Genomic DNA, 21,410 nt, shown 5'->3' on the forward strand with positions numbered 1-21,410 from the left:
TTGGGCAGAAGTTTATGTAAGGCCAAATTGAGAGCTGAGTTTTGGTTTCCCAAAATGGATCAGTTAATGGAAGAGAAGGTTAAGGAGTGTTATGCGTGTGGGCTCAGTGATAAGTCTAGGACAATCAGGCGAGCACCCCTCACTCCTGTGCAAGTTCCTGAAGTACCCTGGGACAAGTTGGGGTTGGACATCACAGGGCCCCTCCAAATGAAGAGTTCTCAAGATGCATATCTTTTGGTACTAATTGACTATTATTCAAATTGGATAACACATAAACTGGTTTACACTATAGACACCAAGGCCATAATTGGATTTTTAGGAGACACCTTCTCTAAAGAAGGGGTCCCCTCAACGTTAATCACCGACAACGGTGTGCAACTGATGTCGGAGGAAATGAAGGTCTTCTTAGCTGAACTGTCAGTTAACCATGTTCGCACACCCCTCTACTGCCCTAAAGCTAATGGGAAGGTCGAAAGAGCCAATAGGATGTTTAAGGAGTGCATACAACTAGCTAGGAGGTCGGATTTATCGGTTGAACAGGCCATAAAAGACATGCTTTGGTCATACCACACGACACCTAGTCTCAGCACAGGTTACTCCCCCTTCGAATTATTGAGAGGTAGAAAAGCGGGATACAAGTTGTCTCCTAACTCGTTATTCCCCAAAGAACCGGTCAGGGTGAACAAAGAGGAGTTCAGAAGGGATGTTGAGTCACGTCAGGACAGGTACAAAAAATGGTACGACAGGAAGTGGGGAGCCAGGGAAAAGGTGCTTAGAGAAGGGCAGTTGGTGCACATAAGGAAGCCGGATGGCTTGGGTAGAAAAGGCGACAAGTACTTAGCGCCTGAAAGGATAAGAGAGGTGCATAAAAACATGGTAACCTTGGAGAATGGAAAGAAATGGAGTATGGACAGAGTAGCCCCCGGGAAATCTAGTGCTGAACTTGGGGTTCACAACAGTGCTGAGGTGAGAGAAGAAGCGGGAGATCAGCATGGTTTGAGAAGAAGTACCAGGTTCCGCAAAACACCGGGGTGGCATAAGGTTTTTCAAAAAATATAAGTGTCTACACTCCAGTAGAGTTTTATCAGCCACTTACCTATGTTCTTATACTTGATGTTGTTTTCCTGGAGGGAGGAAGAGGTGTTGTAATTTACCACTAGTATTTCCCTTTCCTGGTTCCCCCCCCCTTCCCCTCCCTGGTTGGTACCGCCTTAGAACGTTCCTGAAGGTGGCATTAGAACGTTGACTGAGGAAACTTGAGACTCACCCAGTGCCTGCAGCTGGGGATGTGCCTATTCCAGTCTTACAAGAAATAAAGAAGTAATTCTACTTACCCATTTGTGTAGCGTCACATTACTACACATACCCCCTACTTTAAAGCACATCACAAATGGGTTTGAACGAGTGTGTAAGTGAGCCTGAACGGCCTGTTGAAGGTTCGGAGGGGAGGGAGGTTTCTCTCCCCCATTCATTTTTTTAATTCAAATTTGGTTTAGTGGGTTCAGATTACAACATACATTTCAAACAATATGGCCAAAAGCTTCACTTGGGAGGGATCTCAGAAAACAATCTAAAAAAAAATACAAAGTTCGGCCTTTCCTGTGGGGTTTTTACACTCAAGAACAAGCATTTGTAATGCAATAGGTCTCACACTTACGCAGTTTTGAGCTATTGGGATTGTAAATCAAAATGCCTTTTATTTATGTTTGTTTTTAAAGCATAAATAGTCATTTACAATGCTGATAGCTTAAACTTGCGTAAATGCGAGACCTATTGCATTGCAAATGCTTGTTGTACTTTGTAGGGAACAGTATATTTCTGAGATTTTGTTTGTTAAACGTTGCCAAATGGCTGCAACGTGTGACCGTAGGTTCTGTGCACTTGCTCTCCTCCCTGATGTCAGGGGGAATCTGGTGCTTTGATTATAACTTCAGTGTTGACCTTCTAATTCAAACAAGAGCTAGGAGGTTACCAAGGAGGTGTTTTTTTCCCAAATAAGAAGGGTACTCAACAGACCTTTTTTTGTTTTTATATATAGCGCAAACTTTACCTGAGCACCAGTTGTGTTACAGACACATTCATTTTGTTAGGCACAGGGCGATTAAGTGATTTGTGAATAATCACAGGATGTTGTACGTCCCTGCCGAGACTCGAACCCGTTTCCCCAGCTGGATGGTGATAACACCCTGTTCCATGACCCCCCAGACTCCACACCCCCACCACCACCCCCGCCCTCCTGGAATTCGAAATCTTAGCAATAGAATTGGGAGGACTGTATTGTATGGGCATTCATGTAGTACTTTTCATTCCTATTGGTAGGCCTCAAGGGCTTTCTTGATTGTTCAATAAATGGCTCCTCCATAGGTATAATGTATGCAGTGCTTCGTAGGCCTAAAGAAGCCTCCAAGCCCTCTGATAGATTAGATGCCTTGAAACGAGGCTTATAAACAAGGCGTTATATAATTGCACTGGTAATATAACTGATTAGAGGCTTCACATGATATATATATATATGTGTGCTTCGTCCTCCGAGACAAATAACGCTGCCAGAAGCTGGCTGTACATATGTGTAAAGTTGCTTGGCATCACATGGGGTGAGGCAGCAGGGGCTTCTGAAACATGTGGCATGGGGTTTGAATGCAAAGCATGAGAGCCAAACCCTCATCTGACGTCACTGCTGAGACCATGGCTGAATATCTGCAAATGCCCGTCTCAGATTCTCCACAGCGCTAGGAAGTCTAATCTATACCACTAGATACTTGTAAATAAAACACACGCAGGTACCAGCTACCACCAGGGGCAACAAGGACTGGGCTTCAACAAGCATGCCTTGAAACGTGCAACTGAAGTGGCATGTAGAGGAAATAACAATATAAAGGGGTGGCTCTTAGAGGCTCCTACGGTTGGGGCACTGTCAGGGGCCTGTTCTTTTCTGAACACAAACAGATGTGGCAGAAACGAGGTGCCAGCCAGCACGACCGCTCTTAGCACTTCACAGGGTCTCTGCACTGTAATGAGCACTTCACGCAAGGACAACACGCAAGGCAGCAGCAACTCGCGGCTTTGCCTTACTCTGCGCCGAGAATGCGTCAAATGGGTGGAGAGTGGCTGTTTCCATCCATCCACACAAGCTTTTCATTCCCAGGTTTACGGAGAGTAATAAACCTGGGACTGCGTCAACACTGTACACTTTCCCCCTGTCAGGCATGGCAGCGCGGCAAAATGTGCAGCTGCCTTGCGTTGAAGGTTTGATGAATCTGGCCAGGGTCCATTAGAACAGTCCTCTTAGTGCTTTTCAAAATCAAATGTACCAATTTGAAGAGGAAACTCAAACGTTTTCAACCCACATGCACATACCCGCTCCGCTATTAGACACTGGAAACAGCTTCTTTCTTTAACAATAGTAAGGATCTAACCACTCAGTTTGTGTTCCCTTCCTCCAACTCTCCTGTAAGGGAGAGAGGAACGGTCATCAATAGCAGACAGCAGATGCATAAATGCAACACTGTCCACTCGCTTCGCGCTCAGAAGGAAACACTACGACTCTTCATCGTGGTTAGCGAAAACCAGACACTTTCGAACTCATTTCCTCAGTTAAGAACTATAGAAATGATCCCTGAAAGTATAGTCTTAACGCAACGCACTGCAGCTCAAACGGGCAGAAAAAGTAAAAACCCTTCTTACATACAGTAAGAAAAGGTTCGACATCATGAACTCCAACAAAAACACACGGCTGTATAACACCACAAAATAACAATTTAAAGATGCACAGGCAGACGCTTTCTTCGCAATAAAGCATTGTAAGTAGATTCTGGGTGACTCGCTGCTTTTAAAATCTGCATAATCGAAATCAGCAACGAATCACATTTAGCCTGCCTTTTCCGGACACACACGGATTCCCTGCTCGCTGCTCCCGAAACAGACAGAGGACTACAGTGTAAAAGTTAAAGTTCGAAACAGGTAAACAGAACGTAGCCATAGTTTTGTTTCGTGCTTTGGCTCACAGCAACAATCACATTTTTACTCATTGAAAAATTAAGAGAACCAGTAGTTAAACTCGCAGCAAAGACAATCTAGGTTATTTCACAGTTTTCTGCCCTGCAATAAATGAGCACTATTACCGTTTCAAGATGGCGAAGAGTGTGTTTTTACTACAGATCAGACTGAATCACCAGAGCACTTTGTCATAGCAAAGCCGCACCCGAGCTCTGATTTCACATCATACTGTGCCAAAAAAACTGGGAATTTGGGAATATCTGCTGTCAATAGGCTTCCTGTCCCAAAGTGCAGACCAAAAGTTACAACATTTAACTGGTACTCCCTGTCCATCTGTTCTATGAGCATCGCTCAAAATGGATGTGCCTTCTCTACTGTGAGAATGCTATTTTCAAAGTGCTACCACTGCTTAGCAATCCTTTAAAAGTCCTGGATAAGTAAATTGCTTGATGAATGGTAGACTGGAATATAGTATAAATGTGAAGAAATGGGCCCTGCTGAAGGCAAAGGTAGAGGTTTCATGGGAGAGTTGGTCATACTGGTGTACTGTATGGCCAACCATTAATAAAGTACACCAATTGCCACTATGTGGTAGTCCAACTGTTCAATAGTTGTAAGGATGCTACCCGAGCTCAGCCTTAACTGGAACTATATTCCCACACAATATGTGAGCAAGTTGAGCTTTAGGAATGGTTCTAAATATACAAGAACGTATCTGTACATTAGACAGCATTATGTGTGCAACTCTTGTTGTAATACAGGTACTTACAGACAATGAAAGGATTGGCCACTGGAAAACTGTCACGTCCTAAAAGCCATGCTGCATTTTGCCCAACCATCACTTTCAGTGTGCAAACTCTGACGAGCAAATATATGACCGTAAAGCAAGGTGCTTGCCACTTTCACCATTGTTTGGGGGTCATTATTGGCACGCATATTATGATAGACTGTAGAGAAATGTTCCTTTCTTTGTTCAGTGATGTGGTCTGTGCATGCGACTCTGTTCGTCCAATAATCGACTGTCTGTCCGAACACCTTATGCATCGCATGTCTGTGAAACCTCATGTTCTTCTTTGGTTTGCTACTTGACTTTGGTTGTGCCAAGGGGTGCTTGAGAATACGTCATAGCTATGGCCTAGGCCTAGACGAAAGCATGGGACTCTTGGAAAAATATCAAAGCTAGTGATGGCAACCTTGTTCCTGGTTACTCTGGTATTTTCCACTCCGGTCTGGAAGAAGATAGGAATTCCTGCCCACGCAGCACTTGCACCCAGTATACATACACCTACCACTTTTGACCACAGTTGCACTATTAGCCTGAATTTCCACTATGAGATTGACCTACAAATAAAATTTTTCTAGGATTATGTGGCTCACCAAGTAACTGGCCCATACTTCCATCCCTTTTAGTGTCTCAGTAGATGGTGTGAGCTGTCAACAAAAAGAGAGAAGACCCCACGCGTTCCAGGGAACAGGGTACTAAGGACAATGAAATGTCAAAGGGTTATCCCTGGAAGAGTTGGTTAAAAGGGATGCTATCTCACTCACTCACAAAATATACTATATTTACTGTTCAAATCACTGGTCACAAACTAATTCCTAACGTTCAGTCTTTTTATTAGAAAACATATTGGTTAAAATTTCAGTATAGTCAATTGGAATCTACTGAAAACATGTAAAAATAAAAACATCTCATATTGTACAATAAATTAAAAAGAAACTTAAAACATTTTCACTTTTATACAACATATCAAGGATGAAGAAAAAACAATTTCTAAAGAAGATGATGTCAATTTATAAAAGTCACAATATATTGATTGTTACTTCTCTAATACACAGAAAGTAAACCTGTTAAATGAATCAGATGACCCCAAACGAATTTGATTTGTCCTGATGAAGGTGTGACCATATCTACGGGCCTATACACCGAAACGCGTCAACGCTTTTTACAATAGAATTCAAGCCAAGGAGATTCCTGATATTTTGCATATTGTAATACTGGAAATCCGAATGAATTTATGTAAAGGCTTTTGAATCTAACAATCTGTAGCAACAAGAGGTGTTTCATTTTAGGGTTTTTTTCTCATTTTTTGCTTTAAAATATTTTCCTTATGATGGGTGGTAGGATCATGTTGATAATTTAGAAATTGTTTTTTCTTCATCTTTGATATGTTGTATAAATGTGAAAATGTTTTAAGTTTCTTTTTAATTTATTGTACAATATGAGATGTTTTTATTTTTACATGTTTTCAGTAGATTCCAATTGACTCTATACTGAAATTTTAACCAATATGTTTTCTAATAAAAAGACTGTGAACGTTATGAATTAGTTTGTGACCAGTGATTTGAACAGTAAATATCGTATATTTTGTGAGTGAGTGAGATAGCATCCCTTTTAACCAACTCTTCCAGGGATAGCCCTTTGACTTTTCATTGATGGTGTGAGCTGACCAACACCAAAACACTGCACAAAGCACCCTCATGTTATCTTATGCTACCTAAGGTTCAGGAAGCAACTGAAAACCCACCTCTTTCCCTAAACTATCCTTCCCTGCCACTGCTGACACGCCAGTCGTATTGATCCTAGCGCTGGGATACCTACGGGTGACTACGCGCTCTATAAAATTAAAATAATAATAATCTTCCATGGCAGTACATCTGAACCGCTGTGGCCAAAGAAGCAATAAGTATGGCCCCCGTTCCACAGGGATCCAGTAGGCCAACTCTAGTTTTATATAAACTGCCCCCCAATAGAAAGAGACCCAAATAAAATGATCTCATCACAGCGAGATATAAAACAGCACAACTCGAAAACACACAACTCTCTCTTAAAGTGACGCTTGGGTCTTAAAGCTTCATCTCATTGCCACTAATAGGCGTGCAGACATCGAGCATCAACATGATATTCGGCATACATCAAAATAAATCATGGGGGAAAAATAGGATTTCCCAAAAATTTTTAATGGTAGTAGATTAACAACCACCTTGGGGAAGTGGAAAGTTCAGTTAGGCCTCCATTACGAGTTGCCTCTTAATTCTAGAAGGGGCCAGATTATCTACTTGAAATGTGAAAAGATGAAAGGTGAAACAGATCTCGCAGGCTAAGAAACTACAAGTTATGTGCAATGATAATAAATTAAGGACAAGGTCCATACGGTCATGAAATATCAACATTGAAAGGAACAATGTGTCCTCTGCAACCAAACAGATATTGCTATGACATCAAAAAGAATCCTTTGTGGTTCAACAGGAATTGTAGCTAATTATCAGCTTGAAATATTTTGGAATTGCACATGCTCTGTCAAAGAAATCAATTTCCGAAAACACAAACTGTGTCTCAAAGTCTAGCTTTCATTTTTTGTAAATACTAATTTGTTCCCAAATATCACCTTATTTTCCGCAATAATTGTGCTCAAATAGCTTTATTTGACTTTGAGTAAATAAATGTATGCACCACTGCGGTTTTATTGCCAGGAGCCCTTGTTACTACCACCTCATGGTCATGAATTAAGATCATACCCCAGATATTTTAATCATGTTCTGCTTGGTTCTCAAAATAAAACATAAGTATACCTTTTTCATACTTACCCAATTGGTCTGTATGGAGTGTTTGAAGGTGTGTAATCAGTTCTTGATCGAGTGAAGACAATAAATGCTAAACACACCCTGTGGCTAAGCCTAACTGCTTGCCCGCACTATCACAAAGAGAGCTGTCAGGGTTTGTCTAATTTAGCCTCTGCTATACGTCTGGGGACTCCCTGGACTCTATGCACAATATACCTTACTTTGGTATAGTAAATACAGATCCACCTTCTTTCACAGATGTATTAACCTCTTTCTGTTAATGTATGGTATCGTTTGTACAGATTTTTAAAATCATTCTTGAAATTATAAAACTGTATCTTTAATGTAATTGTTCATATGTATAGCATTCTGTGGAAGCTGGATAACTTTTAACACATAAATAGCCTCCTTACCATGACTCCCATTATCTAGCACCACATTCTCCTCAATAATATCAACCTCCCAGCCCCCGAGCCACTCCCCATCAGGTACGGAAATAGACATTTACCTCTTTCGGGTTGGATGCTTCGTTTAGGTTCCTCTTCTGCTAAATGGCCCTGTGTCAGAAAGCAGGGTTGGTTATAGGATAGAGCAAAATGGTAATGAGCCCAAGCAAGTCTGGTGCCAGGGTGAGCTAGGGAGGGGAGGGCCAGCATGTGAGTGAGATGTGGAGAAGAGGCTAGCTCATGGGCTGCCCTGGATTGATAAGAGGGATCTCGGGAAATCTAAACACTTGAGCAGGAAATCTGAAGGCTGCATAAACAGACCCCTCGGTGGTGCACGGAGTTCAGTGTGCAGAAGGCTCTCCGCTCTCAGAGCCGCTCTCCTGCTGACCGAGGGGTAAAGGGGGAGCCAAGCCGGAGCAGGCATTTCTTCTGGCAAATCTACTGCATCTGGGGCTTATCTCTGCTGGGTCCGGCTGCAACTTCTACAACCCGATTGTCCCGTATTCGGATGGGCAGAGGCCCCCTGGGACATTTTATGTTAGTCTTCTGTAGAATGTCGCCCGCTTCATGGGCTGCCAAACGCATGTATGTCTAACATGCATGGGCGTTTTCATCATTACTACTTTTGTATTACCATGGCGGCCATGTGCTTAACATATATGTGCACGAGCGCCACGCTTTGTTTAAGCACAGCGCCCATGCATCCAATTTGCTCGAGCACTCTGGAAATGCTGCCTATATCTCGAGCGGACCAGAATGGGGCCCGTATTTCAATCAGTACAATTGGTCAATGAGATATCCAATGACAGCATTCCTTATCATTTAAAATTATTTCGAGGCACCCGCGGAAGTGTTACACTCACGTATAGTAGTACAACCCGATGCCCGAAATGTTACACTCACATATAGTACAAACCATTAATTATGCTACAGTACGGTTGAAGCACAATTTCCTTTCACTGCATAATGCACATCACCATACACAAGGGGGTAGCGTAGCCAAGGAAATAACATACCCCCTACTTTAAAGCACATCACAAATGGGTTTGAACGAGTGTGTAAGTGAGCCTGAACGGCCTGTTGAAGGTTCGGGGGAAGGGAGGTTTCTCTCCCCCATTCATTTTTTTTAATTCAAATTTGGTTTAGTGGGTTCAGATTACAAAATACATTTCAAACAATATGGCCAAAAGCTTCACTTGGGAGGGATCTGAGAAAACAATCTAAAAAAATACCAAGATCGGCCTTTCCTGTGGGGTTTTTACACTCAAGAACAAGCATTTGCAATGCAATAGGTCTCACACTTACGCAGTTTTGAGCTATTGGGATTTTAAATCACAATGCCTTTTATTTATGTTTGTTTTTAAAGCGTAAATAAAAGGCATTGTCATTTACAATGCTGATAGCTTAAACTCGCATAAATGCGAGACCTATTGCATTGCCAATGCTTGTTGTACTTTGTAGGGAACAGTATATTTCTGAGATTTTGTTTGTTAAATGGCTGCAACGTGTGACCGTAGGTTCTGTGCAATTGCTCTCCTCCCTGATGTCAGGGGGAATCTGGTGCTTTGATTATAACTTCAGTGTTGACCTTCTAATTCAATCAAGAGCTAGCAGGTTACCAAGGAGGTGTTTTTTTCCCAAATAAGAAGGGTACTCAACAGGCCTTTTTTTTTATATAAAGCGCAACCTTTACCTGAGCACCAGTTGTTTTACAGACACATTCGTTTTGTTAGGCACAGGCAGCTAGATTCATCAAGCCGAAAACGACTCGCAAAGGGACAGATTCTGAGAATCTGGCCCTTTGCGAGTGCAATTTTTGCATTTGGGATTCATCATCCCATATGCAAAAATCGCTAATTGCGAAATCGCATATTTGCGAGGAATTGCATTTAAGGAATCTCTATTTGAGATTCCTTAAATGCAATTCATCAACCATTTTCAATTTGCGAATTCGCAATTTCTGGCCGCTATTAACCACGAAGTCAGACTTCGTGGTAAATAACGAAAACTCAGAAAAATGCACTTTAGTGCATTTTTCTGAGTGGTATGTTATACACACACATGTCCTTTGGACATGTGTGAGCGCAACATCTGGCTACATTTGCTTTTCAGGGGTGCTACAGGGTGTCCTTTGGACACCCCTGGCAGCCTTGAAATCGCATCCTTATTTGCGATTAGCAATTTGCTAATCGCAAATAAGGAAGATGTAGGAATCGCAATATTTTTTGCAATTCCTACATGAATCCCGTTTTGCAAGTCCTTAATAGCGATTCCTTATTAATCGCTATTAAGGACTCGCAAAACTGGATAATGATGAATCTAGCTGAGGGAGATTAAGTGATTTGCGAATAATCACAGGATGTTGTACGTCCCTGCCGAGACTCGAACCCGTTTCCCCAGCTGGATGGTGATAACACCCTGTTCCATGACCCCCCAGACTCCACACCCCCACCGCCACCCCCGCCCTCCTGGAATTCGAAATCTTAGCAATAGAATTGGGAGGACTGTATTGTATGGGCATTCATGTAGTACTTTTCATTCCTATTGGTAGGCCTCAACAGGCGCGCAACACCCATTGGGCTCACGGGGCTTCAGCCCCCCCCGTCGTGTGTGTCAGCCCGGGCTGACACAGTTTCACGGGTTGGGGCTGGCGAGCATCTAATTGCAGTCGCACCCGAGTAGTTAACAGGTCTTTAAAAGACCATTTACTTGTAAATGAGGCCTTTGAGAAAGAAAACCCGACGCAGACCTGCTTACATATTGCAGCTCTCTTACAATTAGGAAATGACGTGGGATAGGCACGCTCTGCCATAAAAGTGGACTTGTACATTTGGTGAGCTAAACGCACAGTGACGATTTCCTCCTTGAATATGCAGCACATCTTGGTAAATATTTGAAGGCGCTTTGTTTTCACTATAGTAGAAGGGCTGACATAGTTTCCTTCGGTAACTGTTTTGTCTTTGGGGCATTTTAATTGAAAGACGCGGGGGATAGGACCATAGATATAAGGTGTAAATAAATGACGGTATAATCTGTGCTTTGCCTGCCAAAACATGACATGCGCGCAGGAATGTAAAACTTGCAATCTTAGTGGCTGTACTAGATGAGACCAAGCCTTTGCATTCATATTATATGTGAAGTGTTTGGAGCCTTAACCATGACATGATATTGCAAGTAAGAATAGCTCTTGTTTGCAGTTAGAGTGCTACAACGTGGGAATTATGGAATATATTTCTTATTTATTTTTCAATTTCCTGCAGCATGAACCAGGCCGTTAGGCATCAGAGCTCTACTACTATTTACACAAGATGACATCATTGTGCCTTGGGGGCCTGTTTCTTGCCGTTGTTGTGCCCAGGCAGTTAAGTGTTCGAAAATAAAACTGCAACATCAAGGCCGCTTTTAGATGTCTGGATACAGAACGTCACAGGCAGGAGCCGGTGAATTACCGCCAGCGTCACCAGAAGTGACACAACATATCTGAGGAGTGTCTGTAGGAGTGAGACATTATTCACTCAGATGATGGGGGTCCATGTCCTGTACCGCAGTCGTGCACATCCAAGTTCACGAGGAGTGGACACGCTAGCAGTGGATAGTAACATTTCTGAGTCTTCCACGCAGTGCTCAAACATTTCCCGCTCTGACAACACGGAGGGACTGCTCTTCTATAGCACACACTGCATATTAAGTCACATCTCGGCCATTCTTATTTGTATAATAAAATATTTAAGAAAACATTGGCTGAGAGAAGCGACGTATTGATCTGTTAAAGGTTTTCTAGTGCGCCCTGATGGGTTCGGCCTGGCTCGCTGACTGGTATGTGTGATGTATTCACAAGGCCCCGTGGCAGCAGAAGGAGCCTTGTATGCCACCTGAACATAATATAAGGACATTGGCATTGAAAGAGATCTCTCCCTGTAGGAGAAATTGACAAGTTAGCAGGGCTCATACATTGCCCTGCTTCTTCTCCCTATTGCTACGACTATCTACAGCACTCCAATGCCTTACTAAATAAATGCACAAAACAGAAGAGCTTTAAAATGAACTAAACAAGGATTTCGTGATATGATGTTCTCCTTTCTCATAAGGGGTCACGTCGTTCCATATTGTGATTGAATGTGGTATCTCTCGCTGCTTGAATCCTGCCTACCTATCAGGACACTTCTCACACATGCACTTCTACAAAGGGGACTCTTTGTGTGGGTCTTATGTGGGTCCGTAACACCAAAATATGTGTTTTTAGTGCCTTCTTAAAGCAAGTCAAGTTGGACGGATATCTCAGCAATTCTCGGAGAGAGTCCAGATCTTACTGACCGAGTTGATTGTAACGGTCACTCTCCTCAGAGCGTTGCAACACTGCTTACTGAAGTAGCTGTGAGCGCTTCATATATGGTCTCAATCAATCAATCAGATAGATGGGCCTGGGGCAGAAAAAGCTCTGAAGCCTTAATTTTAAAGTTGACTTGTGGGACTTTCAAAAACAATTTATCCTGAGTTACTAGATTTTTTATGTTATAGTAGAGTGAGATTCTGCTGGATAGATAGAGCAGGACCAAGTACATATATTCATCCTACAGCAGTGTATACATGTATACATCCAGCAGTCAAGTTTGAATAGGATTCCATCTTATAACTGGTAACCAGTGAAGGGATTTAGAGCTGCTGCTGTACCATGATCGCTTCTACCCAACGCTGAGACAGGTGAGACATTCTGGGCCATCTGCAACCGATTGAGCCGTGAAGCTGGAGGGCCATTGTAGATGCAGTTATATTAATACAGTCTCAAGTTAATAACAGCCCCCGCAACTTCAAGGCAGAAGAGAGTGAGTGCATGATGTGTCTCACCTTTGCTTGTTGGTAGCAGCAACTCTTAATTACAAGCCCTTGCTTACCTAGAGGCATGATCTGCGTCACATTTTGGCTCTAGATACTGTCTCTGTCTTTTGCACACTGACTGTTTGGGGAAGTTGCGAAGAGGGTGGCTCTCTCCTTGGTTCCAATTAGGATTATAAATGTCTGGGGGTAGATGGAGTTCACAAAGAATTCACAGCTTTAATGTTCCTTAGTACTAATATACTACATATTTAGGTGCTTTTATTACACAGAATGCGGTAGTATACGAACCCATATTTCACAGGGATTGCCATTAAATATAGATTTCATCATCAAAATGATATCCCCCAAACCACTCTGCGGAGCTTTACATTGTGAAGAATATTGAGAGTATGTGGCTTGGAGGACCACATTATGCAGCAAGGTTATCTAATTTGTGTCTAAAAAATTGCAATTTAGGTGGCACATTATATATATATTTTTTAATTTTTAGAGTTTTATATAGCACAAACTAGACCCGAGACATCGAGTATCAGAGCGCTTTACATGAGCACCAGTTTTGTTACAGATGTACACATTCATTTTTGTTAGGCACTGGGAGATTAAGTGATTTGCCCAGAATCACAGGATGTTGAGCATCGTTGCTGAGACTTGAACCCGGTTCCCCAGGTCCAAGGTCCACGAGCTCTAGCCGCAAGGCTACATCATCATTAGCTAGAAGCAACATTCTTTGTTATTTCTAAAGAATAGGTAGTAAAATGATATGGCAACTGTGGTAAATCTATACTTATGTGGTAAACCCTGAAGCCATTGTATCACATAAATCCGAAGTCCCTCACCATTGCCCACTGTTATATCAACAATTTATTCATGCAAGTATATAAAACCTAAACATTTTAAACGGGGTTTTCAAGCTAACTACTCAACACAAAGATGTAATATAAAACTACATAACACTAATGTGTAATATGTAGCCATCTCCGGGCTCTCTCCAGGCGTGCAACGCCCATTGGTCTCAAAGAGCTTCAGCCCCTCCCCCTGTCGTGTGTGTCAGCCCGGCTGAGACAGCGTCCCGGGCACAAACACAGCCACACCCGAGTACTTCACAGGTCTTTAAAAGACCATTTGCTTGTTAATGAGGCTTTGTTGTTTTTTCACCCCTTTTTAGAGAGCCCCTGCATCTCCACTCTGCATACTGCTGGAAGAATTAGCCCCACCCGAAATTTTTTCTTAGCCCCCCCCGAAATTTGTCTCTAGTTGCGCCTCTGGGCCTCAAGGGCTTTCTTGATTGTTCAATAAATGGCTCCTCCATAGGTATAATGTATGCAGTGCTTCGTAGGCCTAAAGAAGCCTCCAAGCCCTCTGATAGATTAGATGCCTTGAAACGAGGCTTATAAACAAGGCGTTATATAATTGCACTGGTAATATAACTGATTAGAGGCTTCACATGATATATATATATGTGCTTCGTCCTCCGAGACAAATAACGCTGCCAGAAGCTGGCTGTACATATGTGTAAAGTTGCTTGGCATCACATGGGGTGAGGCAGCAGGGGCTTCTGAAACATGTGGCATGGGGTTTGAATGCAAAGCATGAGAGCCAAACCCTCATCTGACGTCACTGCTGAGACCATGGCTGAATATCTGCAAATGCCCGTCTCAGATTCTCCACAGCGCTAGGAAGTCTAATCTATACCACTAGATACTTGTAAATAAAACACACGCAGGTACCAGCTACCACCAGGGGCAACAAGGACTGGGCTTCAACAAGCATGCCTTGAAACGTGCAACTGAAGTGGCATGTAGAGGAAATAACAATATAAAGGGGTGGCTCTTAGAGGCTCCTACGGTTGGGGCACTGTCAGGGGCCTGTTCTTTTCTGAACACAAACAGATGTGGCAGAAACGAGGTGCCAGCCAGCACGACCGCTCTTAGCACTTCACAGGGTCTCTGCACTGTAATGAGCACTTCACGCAAGGACAACACGCAAGGCAGCAGCAACTCGCGGCTTTGCCTTACTCTGCGCCGAGAATGCGTCAAATGGGTGGAGAGTGGCTGTTTCCATCCATCCACACAAGCTTTTCATTCCCAGGTTTACGGAGAGTAATAAACCTGGGACTGCGTCAACACTGTACACTTTCCCCCTGTCAGGCATGGCAGCGCGGCAAAATGTGCAGCTGCCTTGCGTTGAAGGTTTGATGAATCTGGCCAGGGTCCATTAGAACAGTCCTCTTAGTGCTTTTCAAAATCAAATGTACCAATTTGAAGAGGAAACTCAAACGTTTTCAACCCACATGCACATACCCGCTCCGCTATTAGACACTGGAAACAGCTTCTTTCTTTAACAATAGTAAGGATCTAACCACTCAGTTTGTGTTCCCTTCCTCCAACTCTCCTGTAAGGGAGAGAGGAACGGTCATCAATAGCAGACAGCAGATGCATAAATGCAACACTGTCCACTCGCTTCGCGCTCAGAAGGAAACACTACGACTCTTCATCGTGGTTAGCGAAGACCAGACACTTTCGAACACATTTCCTCAGTTAAGAACTATAGAAATGATCCCTGAAAGTATAGTCTTAACGCAACGCACTGCAGCTCAAACGGGCAGAAAAAGTAAAAACCCTTCTTACATACAGTAAGAAAAGGTTCGACATCATGAACTCCAACAAAAACACACGGCTGTATAACACCACAAAATAACAATTTAAAGATGCACAGGCAGACGCTTTCTTCGCAATAAAGCATTGTAAGTAGATTCTGGGTGACTCGCTGCTTTTAAAATCTGCATAATCGAAATCAGCAACGAATCACATTTAGCCTGCCTTTTCCGGACACACACGGATTCCCTGCTCGCTGCTCCCGAAACAGACAGAGGACTACAGTGTAAAAGTTAAAGTTCGAAACAGGTAAACAGAACGTAGCCATAGTTTTGTTTCGTGCTTTGGCTCACAGCAACAATCACATTTTTACTCATTGAAAAATTAAGAGAACCAGTAGTTAAACTCGCAGCAAAGACAATCTAGGTTATTTCACAGTTTTCTGCCCTGCAATAAATGAGCACTATTACCGTTTCAAGATGGCGAAGAGTGTGTTTTTACTACAGATCAGACTGAATCACCAGAGCACTTTGTCATAGCAAAGCCGCACCCGAGCTCTGATTTCACATCATACTGTGCCAAAAAAACTGGGAATTTGGGAATATCTGCTGTCAATAGGCTTCCTGTCCCAAAGTGCAGACCAAAAGTTACAACATTTAACTGGTACTCCCTGTCCATCTGTTCTATGAGCATCGCTCAAAATGGATGTGCCTTCTCTACTGTGAGAATGCTATTTTCAAAGTGCTACCACTGCTTAGCAATCCTTTAAAAGTCCTGGATAAGTAAATTGCTTGATGAATGGTAGACTGGAATATAGTATAAATGTGAAGAAATGGGCCCTGCTGAAGGCAAAGGTAGAGGTTTCATGGGAGAGTTGGTCATACTGGTGTACTGTATGGCCAACCATTAATAAAGTACACCAATTGCCACTATGTGGTAGTCCAACTGTTCAATAGTTGTAAGGATGCTACCCGAGCTCAGCCTTAACTGGAACTATATTCCCACACAATATGTGAGCAAGTTGAGCTTTAGGAATGGTTCTAAATATACAAGAACGTATCTGTACATTAGACAGCATTATGTGTGCAACTCTTGTTGTAATACAGGTACTTACAGACAATGAAAGGATTGGCCACTGGAAAACTGTCACGTCCTAAAAGCCATGCTGCATTTTGCCCAACCATCACTTTCAGTGTGCAAACTCTGACGAGCAAATATATGACCGTAAAGCAAGGTGCTTGCCACTTTCACCATTGTTTGGGGGTCATTATTGGCACGCATATTATGATAGACTGTAGAGAAATGTTCCTTTCTTTGTTCAGTGATGTGGTCTGTGCATGCGACTCTGTTCGTCCAATAATCGACTGTCTGTCCGAACACCTTATGCATCGCATGTCTGTGAAACCTCACGTTCTTCTTTGGTTTGCTACTTGACTTTGGTTGTGCCAAGGGGTGCTTGAGAATACGTCATAGCTATGGCCTAGGCCTAGATGAAAGCATGGGACTCTTGGAAAAATATCAAAGCTAGTGATGGCAACCTTGTTCCTGGTTACTCTGGTATTTTCCACTCCGGTCTGGAAGAAGATAGGAATTCCTGCCCACGCAGCACTTGCACCCAGTATACATACACCTACCACTTTTGACCACAGTTGCACTATTAGCCTGAATTTCCACTATGAGATTGACCTACAAATAAAATTATTCTAGGATTATGTGGCTCACCAAGTAACTGGCCCATACTTCCATCCCTTTTAGTGTCTCAGTAGATGGTGTGAGCTGTCAACAAAAAGAGAGAAGACCCCACGCGTTCCAGGGAACAGGGTACTAAGGACAATGAAATGTCAAAGGGTTATCCCTGGAAGAGTTGGTTAAAAGGGATGCTATCTCACTCACTCACAAAATATACTATATTTACTGTTCAAATCACTGGTCACAAACTAATTCCTAACGTTCAGTCTTTTTATTAGAAAACATATTGGTTAAAATTTCAGTATAGTCAATTGGAATCTACTGAAAACATGTAAAAATAAAAACATCTCATATTGTACAATAAATTAAAAAGAAACTTAAAACATTTTCACTTTTATACAACATATCAAGGATGAAGAAAAAACAATTTCTAAAGAAGATGATGTCAATTTATAAAAGTCACAATATATTGATTGTTACTTCTCTAATACACAGAAAGTAAACCTGTTAAATGAATCAGATGACCCCAAACGAATTTGATTTGTCCTGATGAAGGTGTGACCATATCTACGGGCCTATACACCGAAACGCGTCAACGCTTTTTACAATAGAATTCAAGCCAAGGAGATTCCTGATATTTTGCATATTGTAATACTGGAAATCCGAATGAATTTATGTAAAGGCTTTTGAATCTGACAATCTGTAGCAACAAGAGGTGTTTCATTTTAGGGTTTTTTTCTCATTTTTTGCTTTAAAATATTTTCCTTATGATGGGTGGTAGGATCATGTTGATAATTTAGAAATTGTTTTTTCTTCATCCTTGATATGTTGTATAAATGTGAAAATGTTTTAAGTTTCTTTTTAATTTATTGTACAATATGAGATGTTTTTATTTTTACATGTTTTCAGTAGATTCCAATTGACTCTATACTGAAATTTTAACCAATATGTTTTCTAATAAAAAGACTGTGAACGTTATGAATTAGTTTGTGACCAGTGATTTGAACAGTAAATATCGTATATTTTGTGAGTGAGTGAGATAGCATCCCTTTTAACCAACTCTTCCAGGGATAGCCCTTTGACTTTTCATTGATGGTGTGAGCTGACCAACACCAAAACACTGCACAAAGCACCCTCATGTTATCTTATGCTACCTAAGGTTCAGGAAGCAACTGAAAACCCACCTCTTTCCCTAAACTATCCTTCCCTGCCACTGCTGACACGCCAGTCGTATTGATCCTAGCGCTGGGATACCTACGGGTGACTACGCGCTCTATAAAATTAAAATAATAATAATCTTCCATGGCAGTACATCTGAACCGCTGTGGCCAAAGAAGCAATAAGTATGGCCCCCGTTCCACAGGGATCCAGTAGGCCAACTCTAGTTTTATATAAACTGCCCCCCAATAGAAAGAGACCCAAATAAAATGATCTCGTCACAGCGAGATATAAAACAGCACAACTCGAAAACACATAACTCTCTCTTAAAGTGACGCTTGGGTCTTAAAGCTTCATCTCATTGCCACTAATAGGCGTGCAGACATCGAGCATCAACATGATATTCGGCATACATCAAAATAAATCATGGGGGAAAAATAGGATTTCCCAAAAATTTTTAATGGTAGTAGATTAACAACCACCTTGGGGAAGTGGAAAGTTCAGTTAGGCCTCCATTACGAGTTGCCTCTTAATTCTAGAAGGGGCCAGATTATCTACTTGAAATGTGAAAAGATGAAAGGTGAAACAGATCTCGCAGGCTAAGAAACTACAAGTTATGTGCAATGATAATAAATTAAGGACAAGGTCCATACGGTCATGAAATATCAACATTGAAAGGAACAATGTGTCCTCTGCAACCAAACAGATATTGCTATGACATCAAAAAGAATCCTTTGTGGTTCAACAGGAATTGTAGCTAATTATCAGCTTGAAATATTTTGGAATTGCACATGCTCTGTCAAAGAAATCAATTTCCGAAAACACAAACTGTGTCTCAAAGTCTAGCTTTCATTTTTTGTAAATACTAATTTGTTCCCAAATATCACCTTATTTTCCGCAATAATTGTGCTCAAATAGCTTTATTTGACTTTGAGTAAATAAATGTATGCACCACTGCGGTTTTATTGCCAGGAGCCCTTGTTACTACCACCTCATGGTCATGAATTAAGATCATACCCCAGATATTTTAATCATGTTCTGCTTGGTTCTCAAAATAAAACATAAGTATACCTTTTTCATACTTACCCAATTGGTCTGTATGGAGTGTTTGAGAGTGTGTAATCAGTTCTTGATCGAGTGAAGACAATAAATGCTAAACACACCCTGTGGCTAAGCCTAACTGCTTGCCCGCACTATCACAAAGAGAGCTGTCAGGGTTTGTCTAATTTAGCCTCTGCTATACGTCTGGGGACTCCCTGGACTCTATGCACAATATACCTTACTTTGGTATAGTAAATACAGATCCACCTTCTTTCACAGATGTATTAACCTCTTTCTGTTAATGTATGGTATCGTTTGTACAGATTTTTAAAATCATTCTTGAAATTATAAAACTGTATCTTTAATGTAATTGTTCATATGTATAGCATTCTGTGGAAGCTGGATAACTTTTAACACATAAATAGCCTCCTTACCATGACTCCCATTATCTAGCACCACATTCTCCTCAATAATATCAACCTCCCAGCCCCCGAGCCACTCCCCATCAGGTACGGAAATAGACATTTACCTCTTTCGGGTTGGATGCTTCGTTTAGGTTCCTCTTCTGCTAAATGGCCCTGTGTCAGAAAACAGGGTTGGTTATAGGATAGAGCAAAATGGTAATGAACCCAAGCAAGTCTGGTGCCAGGGTGAGCTAGGGAGGGGAGGGCCAGCATGTGAGTGAGATGTGGAGAAGAGGCTAGCTCATGGGCTGCCCTGGATTGATAAGAGGGATCTCGGGAAATCTAAACACTTGAGCAGGAAATCTGAAGGCTGCATAAACAGACCCCTCGGTGGTGCACGGAGTTCAGTGTGCAGAAGGCTCTCCGCTCTCAGAGCCGCTCTCCTGCTGACCGAGGGGTAAAGGGGGAGCCAAGCCGGAGCAGGCATTTCTTCTGGCAAATCTACTGCATCTGGGGCTTATCTCTGCTGGGTCCGGCTGCAACTTCTACAACCCGATTGTCCCGTATTCGGATGGGCAGAGGCCCCCTGGGACATTTTATGTTAGTCTTCTGTAGAATGTCGCCCGCTTCATGGGCTGCCAAACGCATGTATGTCTAACATGCATGGGCGTTTTCATCATTACTACTTTTGTATTACCATGGCGGCCATGTGCTTAACATATATGTGCACGAGCGCCACGCTTTGTTTAAGCACAGCGCCCATGCATCCAATTTGCTCGAGCACTCTGGAAATGCTGCCTATATCTCGAGCGGACCAGAATGGGGCCCGTATTTCAATCAGTACAATTGGTCAATGAGATATCCAATGACAGCATTCCTTATCATTTAAAATTATTTCGAGGCACCCGCGGAAGTGTTACACTCACGTATAGTAGTACAACCCGATGCCCGAAATGTTACACTCACATATAGTACAAACCATTAATTATGCTACAGCACGGTTGAAGCACAATTTCCTTTCACTGCATAATGCACATCACCATACACAAGGGGGTAGCGTAGCCAAGGAAATAACATACCCCCTACTTTAAAGCACATCACAAATGGGTTTGAACGAGTGTGTAAGTGAGCCTGAACGGCCTGTTGAAGGTTCGGGGGAAGGGAGGTTTCTCTCCCCCATTCATTTTTTTTAATTCAAATTTGGTTTAGTGGGTTCAGATTACAAAATACATTTCAAACAATATGGCCAAAAGCTTCACTTGGGAGGGATCTGAGAAAACAATCTAAAAAAATACCAAGATCGGCCTTTCCTGTGGGGTTTTTACACTCAAGAACAAGCATTTGCAATGCAATAGGTCTCACACTTACGCAGTTTTGAGCTATTGGGATTTTAAATCACAATGCCTTTTATTTATGTTTGTTTTTAAAGCGTAAATAAAAGGCATTGTCATTTACAATGCTGATAGCTTAAACTCGCATAAATGCGAGACCTATTGCATTGCCAATGCTTGTTGTACTTTGTAGGGAACAGTATATTTCTGAGATTTTGTTTGTTAAATGGCTGCAACGTGTGACCGTAGGTTCTGTGCAATTGCTCTCCTCCCTGATGTCAGGGGAAATCTGGTGCTTTGATTATAACTTCAGTGTTGACCTTCTAATTCAATCAAGAGCTAGCAGGTTAC

At 42.1% G+C, this 21,410-nt stretch overlaps 1 protein-coding gene and 2 non-coding genes across 3 annotated transcripts in view; all 3 read right to left on the reverse strand.

Moving 5' to 3' along the window:
- Positions 1 to 21,410, reverse strand: part of ABITRAM (actin binding transcription modulator) — a 567,965-nt gene that overhangs the window by 207,608 nt on the left and 338,947 nt on the right. The gene's annotated exons all lie outside the window — the stretch shown is intronic.
- LOC144829847 (small nucleolar RNA U3) lies at positions 3,415 to 3,632 on the reverse strand. Its single transcript, XR_013610845.1, has one exon. It is a non-coding gene; the product is annotated as a small nucleolar RNA U3 (small nucleolar RNA).
- LOC144829850 (small nucleolar RNA U3) lies at positions 15,200 to 15,417 on the reverse strand. The gene has a single exon (XR_013610847.1). It is a non-coding gene; the product is annotated as a small nucleolar RNA U3 (small nucleolar RNA).

Source organism: Lissotriton helveticus, chromosome 4_1, assembly GCF_964261635.1.
Source record: "Lissotriton helveticus chromosome 4_1, aLisHel1.1, whole genome shotgun sequence".
NCBI lineage: Eukaryota > Metazoa > Chordata > Amphibia > Caudata > Salamandridae > Lissotriton > Lissotriton helveticus.